The sequence below is a fragment of the Bombus fervidus genome, chromosome 11, assembly GCF_041682495.2.
Source record: "Bombus fervidus isolate BK054 chromosome 11, iyBomFerv1, whole genome shotgun sequence".
NCBI lineage: Eukaryota > Metazoa > Arthropoda > Insecta > Hymenoptera > Apidae > Bombus > Bombus fervidus.
Genome location: NC_091527.1, coordinates 6531706 through 6539186, shown reverse-complemented (window position 1 = coordinate 6539186; position 7481 = coordinate 6531706).

The window sequence follows — 7481 nt, the reverse complement described above, 5'->3', positions numbered from 1 at the left end:
ATTATTGTACCTATTTGTAGTAACTCGATTCCATATGCATATGCTATAAAATGATTTTACAATTAAAATTTGAATTTTGGGTAGAATGCCAACCAAACCGTGAATACTGTGTTTACGATTAACACCAATATATATTACGACCAATTATTATATCTTTTATTTTTAACTTTATTATGTTACTATGTGGCGCTTATAAATAATTTTAACAAATTTTTATTCAAATCATCGTATTTTAATTTTTCGTAAACACAACGTTCTGATCGATTTAATCGTTTCGTTGATAATCATCAGAGATCTTCTCCCAAATTTCATAAACAGGAGTGTGCCTCTCCGACTGTCTAAGTGTCGACTAATACCACTTGCTCTGATTAAGCGAGCCAAGATTCTCACCTGAAACAAGTTTATTCTCAAGCGACCAAAGTTACCATACGATGATGCTCTTAGGAAATTTCTGCCAGCCTTCGCCGTGCCATAAACAAACCGTTCAACGTATGTATACGTAAAAAAGTTACGCGCTTTACCCGGGCTTGCAAAGGAAGCGACAAAAAAGCGTTAACGACTGACCATTATCGCTGGTTCACCGACCATCTAGATAGCCATGTAGTTGAAGTAATTTTGCGTAAAGCAAGCATAAATAAAAGCGTGAAAACGTGGTCAAACGTGGTCAAACGTAGTCAAACGGTACGGATATATGGTTATCGGGGGTACACACAAACGGGGTCCGAGTTACGGAGGTATTTAGGTTGAAACAGGTCGAAGAAGGGGATTGGACGAAACTAATTATACTTACATCAGCACACACAGCGTGTGTTAAACGAGGTGGCCAGGATAGGACGAAGTTACTTCGCTGCTACGTAACTTCTCCTATCGCGGCGGCACCGTTACCTACAACTTCCGGCTTATTCCGACCCTATGTCTGGACGATCCGACCAACTTTCGGAACGTGTTCCCCGTTACGCCAGGGACGAATATTTCCGTTCCCGGCATAAGACTGAGAAAGCAAACGACGTGTACCCATAGCTTCAGCGTTCCTCTTATTCGCATTTATCTTGGGCCTTTTTTCTAAAAGGGAGGACTAACGAGAGAGACAAAAGCAGAGGACATCGTACTATGGAATTAAACTCGTTTATCCTCCGGTTGAAACCGACTCATCAGGATTTAATATTTCTCTTTCTTTTATTTCTACCGTCCGAGAATAATAGCATCGGGGAAGGAAGAAAGGGAAAAATGAAAGAGAGAAGAAGGAATCCTAGAAGACGGTAATTAAGAAATTGATGAGACGACCCAGTTTTCTTACGAAAAAAACCCCGCTCTTGTGTATAGAAGCACGCGACACGGTGTTTCTGAATATTCAGCGGATCCTCATTAAATGCAAAGGAGCTACGAAACCGGAAGGAGCGTCCTCTACCGCGAAGTTTCGGACTAAATAGAAAAGTTTCTAGCTGCGTGACGCCGCTTGCCACTTTCCATAACTACTACTTCCTCGTACAACAGTTCGTCCCTGTTCAATGAACTCACGAAATTTTACGAATACATATTCTGCCATTCGTTTTTCATCCTGCCCAGCCGGCGTGTTCAGTTTCCCCAACGTCTGGCGACTCGCGAATCAAATTTAATCCCGTTCGACAATTTGCCGCTAGATATTTCGCTCGAGCGCGGGCTAAATACGCATCGCTGGTCGATTCGCTTTATGCAAACAGTTTCACCTATATACCAGAGAATTGCTCTAGTAAATTATATCACCTCTTGGAAAGCATGGAAGAAGCTTATCTCTTATGCGCGTTTAGCAAACTTCGTCTGATATCCTCGCCTTGCGAAACAGTAGGGAAAAGTAACCTAACGAACGAAATCGAGTCTCTGCGATTTCCATCCGGAAATCTGAAATTGCTGAAACAATTACCGATACCTATCGGTATTAACAGAAACGGTAGAGAGCACTGCGAGCTATTAGGACACGTATTTGGAGATAAGAATCGCGTTTACGTTCTCCTTGGGCGCATTATCGTAGCTCAGTGGTGCGTTAAATAGAACAAACGGAGAATGTACAAGAGACTGCGGATGGAACAAAGAAAGAAAGTTGTCTAGGAAAGTTGGGCCGGTGCCGCAGCGCACGTTGGTTCGCTATCTTACCGGGTCAGCTAACTTCCGGTTACTCTACTTTCGACTAACGACCCATCTAACTTCGGGATGCTCAAAGAGTGGACCAGAACGTCTGTCGCAATGCTGGCGACGATGCAATTACTCGGGCGCACTTCGTGCTGTGCAACCAGCAATTTCCAGTGATGGCGTTAACGAGAGTCCCGGAAAGGGACGATGCGCGAGAATCTTAATGAAATTGTCAAGCGTCGCGTCAACGTTAAATTTTACGGCCTGCCCTGACCGCGAAAAAAAGAACGCGTATTTCATGCACTATGTTTCGTCCGACCACCGACGTCGAAACGGTAGAAATTTATACATTTAATTAAACACTCTTGTAACGTTTCACTGGAACATACAATCATTTATAAGTAGAACAGCTCCTTGTTCCATATGTAAAAATCTAAACTATCAAGGACACGAGTAATCGCTTAGAATTGTGCAATTCAAGCAAAGTCGCAATACGTAGAGAAGATTTGTTAAAATTATTTGTAACAGTTATTATACTTATTTGCAAAGGTACATTTCATCGCCTGAACGATAGCAATACATTAACGTTTACCTACAAAGCATAAATTTTTGCAGAAAGAATTCCTTTCTATAACTGGTATCGATCGCGTCTGATAAACTACCGGTTTATACTACTGCCTGGTCACAGAGGCTCGTCGCTGTGCTACTTAATCACAGACATCTGCCACTAAAACACTTAGAGAATCTCTTCACGTCTCTCGACCGCGTAGATAAAGAGAACAAGGTCTCGTTTAATTAGATCAGTGTAAGTAGGTTCGTTTGAATTCGCGTCCCATCTTTCGCTCATATGAAAAGTGGACAAAAATAAGTAAGCCGGAAGAGGACGGTTAGCTCGCGAGAGGCGGATAAAAGACGCGCAGAAATAGTCGGTTTAAAAGGCTCGATTCCACGGTGGGTAGGAGGCGGGAAAGTCGAGTCTCCAGAGCATTTGCGGACGTTTCGAGCCATTAGGTGAGGCGGTGCAATTAACACCGTCGCCCATCGACACCCGCAAAGTCCATTACGATGCCTTCGTTGTTTCCACCCTCCTGTTTTTCCTCCGTAAGCATCGCTGACGATCGTTTGCCCGCCATCTACCCGGCAAATCCTCCGATTCTCGATTAACGCTTGCAGTTCGCTACGTTGGAAATACGAAGACCGGCGAACTTGATCCTTCGCGTTATGTCCCTCTTTCCTTCGGCAAACAAGATCGATCTACCCGATATCTTTGCCTCGCAAAATCATAGATACATGCCATTACATGATACAAATATAGAGTGATACGGGTTTCATAATTTTGTAGTATAATATAGTATTATATACAAAAATATACAGGGTGAACCGTATCGCTTTGGTACAGTTGATCACGAGATGAGAAAGAATAAGGCAAAAATTTTCCGAAAAAATCGAGTTTTGAAAATTTGCTTCAACAGGAGTTTGTGTGTATGTAAAAAATATGTCGAAAGTATAGAGTATAGTTTTTCATAAGACGCTGTGTTTCCGAGAGGAATAAATTCGAAGATGTGTCAGACCAGTTCTTAACTATTAACATATTCAAACTTGATTTGCTTGGAGATGAAATTTTAAAAGGAAAAATTTTATTTCACATTATTGACTTACTTTCCCATGTATAATAACCTACTGCTGATTGTTTTCTCGTACCAAATCGATAGGTTAACAAAGATTATTATACTTGATAAATTTCCGAATTCGATTTTCTCAGAAACAAAATATGAAAAAATGTTATTTCGCATTTTCGACTTGTTTTTCCACGTAGAACAACCACGGTAGCCAATTGTACCCATCAACGGACTGTACGGACCACCCTGTAGAATATATCCGGTCTATCCGGTCTTCTATATTTTTATTTAATTTTTAGCCCGACGAACAGGAATTGAGTAGGAAAAAAATTGAGGTTCCGTGTTTCGCATAAATTCCCAGCTTTTTTGTTCTCGAAGCTATCCGGCGAGAAAGAAACTTGGGCTCAAGCCGCGTAACAAGTAAGAACGCGTAGCCCTGGCAAATGATTTCACCGTGAAAAACTGCAAACGAATTTTTTGTCCGGCGGACAGTCGAGATCAAAAGAGCAGAGGTTTTTCTCGGCACTTGGAGCAATGGGTTGGGTGTGAGTAGTCGTGGAATAAGTCTGATTTGTTGCAAGATTGCGAAAGGAAAGTCGTCGGTAGTAGATAGTAACGAGTCAGCTTGGAACAAGGAACGAAGGGGGCGAAAGAAGGACGAAAGAAAAAAGAGAAGAAAAGGAGGAAGAGAGAGAAGAGAAGAAGAAGAGAAAGGCGATTGGTAGGTAGTTAGGCAAAAAAGGAGGAAGGGATCAATTCTTCTTCCTGCTCCCGGTGGTCTCTCCCGCGCACCTTCATTCTTCTTCTCCGTGTCGCTTCTTTTTCTTTTAGTCAGCGTGACTTCTCGCCTCGGCTCGAACACCTTTAATGTCCCATGATACATTATACCTTTGGTACTCCCTCCGTGCCATTCGGGATATTTTTCCTTCCGCTTCTGCTCGACGCGTCAATTGATTTGTACAACGTACAGAGGCATCCATGCCTGGTGATCGATGGGACGTCCCTGGAGGGACGAATCGATTTTTATAGGACACCAAAATACGGGGAAAAAAGAGTACATTTTTCAAAATATAAAATTCAGGAATGCTCTCGCAGAGCTGTATTTTCCGGTCTTACACGATGCGAATTTTGCACGCACGGTGATGTCTATTGGTTTTCAATTTTCGCGATTTTCGCGAACGTTAAACACGAAACGCGTTGAACGTCACCGGGACGCAGAGAAACACGTAAAACAGATATTTACGGAACAATTGTTTATTCAACAGAGCGAAACGCTGGCAAAATACACCAATATTAATTCCACTGGCAGGCTATTCAAAAGTACATATTCGTAAACTGCTGACAGCTAACGAAATATTCCATCGGTTTCTTTGTCTTGTAATTTCAATTTTAACTTGAATTACGCATTGCCGCGAATCGATTGAAATCTATCAAAAACAGATCCGAACCAACCTTTCAAATAAAAAAAGAGCTTTTCTCTCACGTACCGCTCTTGTCCATATGGATCTTTTGCTCTTTTTCCCCTTCTTCCATCGTCCCTTTTTCTGTTCAGCCAACTCACCCCAATTCGAAGGTCGATTTAAGATAAAACATCGCGTGGAACGTCGATTTAAGCTGACGCGATCATTTCGTCGTTAGGGTTGGTTCGTTAGGAATTTTAGGAAAGCGATCGGGAAAAATTCCTATGTGTCGTTAATCCTAATTTCTCTGGCTCCACCCCCTTCGAACCCCATTGTCGCATACGATTAAGTCATGCTACGTAGCTCCGAGGAATAAAGGAATTTTGATAATGAAAGTACTTATATAACGAACCTGAATTCCCAAGATCTTTAATTTTTGTAAATCTTCGCAATTTTATCCGACTATATAATTTATAACTAAGTAGAATTACGATTACGATTCGCCAATTACCTCAGAAACATATCGCTCGGTTGACGGAATTTTTCATCCGCAACAGTCTGCCGTTTCCCGTGATTTTTTAATTGGAAACACGAAACATCGATTTAACCGGATGAAATGTCATCGAACGAGGGCAAGGATGGAATAGAGCCGAAGGACAATTAACGAGGCAGCTGCATCTGACACCAGCGGTGTCGCGTCTACTACTCGATCACTCCGCAATGATGGCTTTTCAAAATACACCTATACCGTTTAACCTATCCCTGGTATTGTGTGCCGTGTCAACATTTCCCCAATGGAATTTCCCTACTTTCGTTTACTTGCTGACAGCTTAGGAACCGATCGTTCCTGCGAAATTGACTAATTCCGACGCTTTCCTCATCCTCCTACTCATTTTCCTACTTTGGATATAAGTATCACCATATTTCAAGCTTTCGCATCCTGCCCGTTTCCAATTACTTGCCTCCATCTCAGTTCAACGTTTCGCCAAGATATATATGCTACCTTTTCTTCGGTCTTCTCATTTCGCCACAATTCCTTCGACATTCTTCACCTCCCTATATTTTTAACTATGACTTCGTTCTTGCCTTTAATTTATAATCGGAGCTTTCTTGAAAGAATACTCGCCGCGATATTAACGCTAAGTCGAGAGATCAACTTACTACTGCAATTAATAGAACGTGCCACAAATGAAATTGTAAATGGCGTAGCGAACTCCTGCTGCCGAGAAAGCCGATACGTATTCAAAACGCCTGAAACACGCGTCTCCGACATTAAAATTAAATTCAATAGTTTTAGTGAAAATTCGACGGACAAACTTCGTCTTTTTCATCCTTGGAACACTCGAGACAGAGATGAAGCTTCTTTTTCTTCGTCTTGTCTTCCTGCGCTATTATATCGATTTTATTATCATTTTCGTTAATATTATTTTAGAAAAGAATTTTAGTTCTAATTATTATTCTCGCTATATAATGACCATACCCACGTTCCAATATTCTGTATCCAGGTGTGACCAGTGACATAAAATCGTCTCTTCTAGATTTCACGCGGCAGCTGGACGATAACGGAACATCCGGCGCTTAGACACGTGACGGAGGAATACGCTAAAATAGATTGCGTTGATAGCAGTGACGGCGGACGAAGTATGCTAAAATGATTACGTATGTGCAATGACGCGTTCAACGATGGGCTTGCTCTCGGCACTGATTTAATTGTACGAAACTACTCGGCGACACGCACTCGAGCGGATGCGCACACATCTGTGCTGCGTACGCGAACTCTACGTGTCACCGTAGTGGCATCGTTTAATATAGAAACTGGCGTGTTCGTATCAGCATCGCGTCACGGATGAAATTTCATAGCATGTTACGGTGGGCAAGGTTATAAATCAAATCCACCCCCGTGCATGCTCGGCCATACGCTTTTTACCCCTTCGTACTTTCTTTCTCGCTTTCGGCGATCGGTATTCGAGATATCATCTGTTTGCTTTTTCCTTCGATAATCAACTATGAATCTCACTTATTCCCTGAAAGGTAGTGCTCACAAAAATATTTTTTATTTACAAGGTATCGATTGAAAACATATATTTAATAAAACATATTAGTATACAGCCATCTTAAGGTATATAACAAGGTATCAAATATGGTCCCATACTGAATGTTGGGTTTTGTCATTATAATGAAATCATTCACTGCTTACATACTTTCGTGAGCTCTGCGTAACTCATACTAAATCGCTTTCACTTGGCTAGTTTTCAGAGATACATCGGACGAAATTTAGACGTGATTGGACTGTAAAAGATAGACTTCCAAAGCATGCTTCAAGAAGATTCGAATTCGCATCACAGTTTTAATTTAC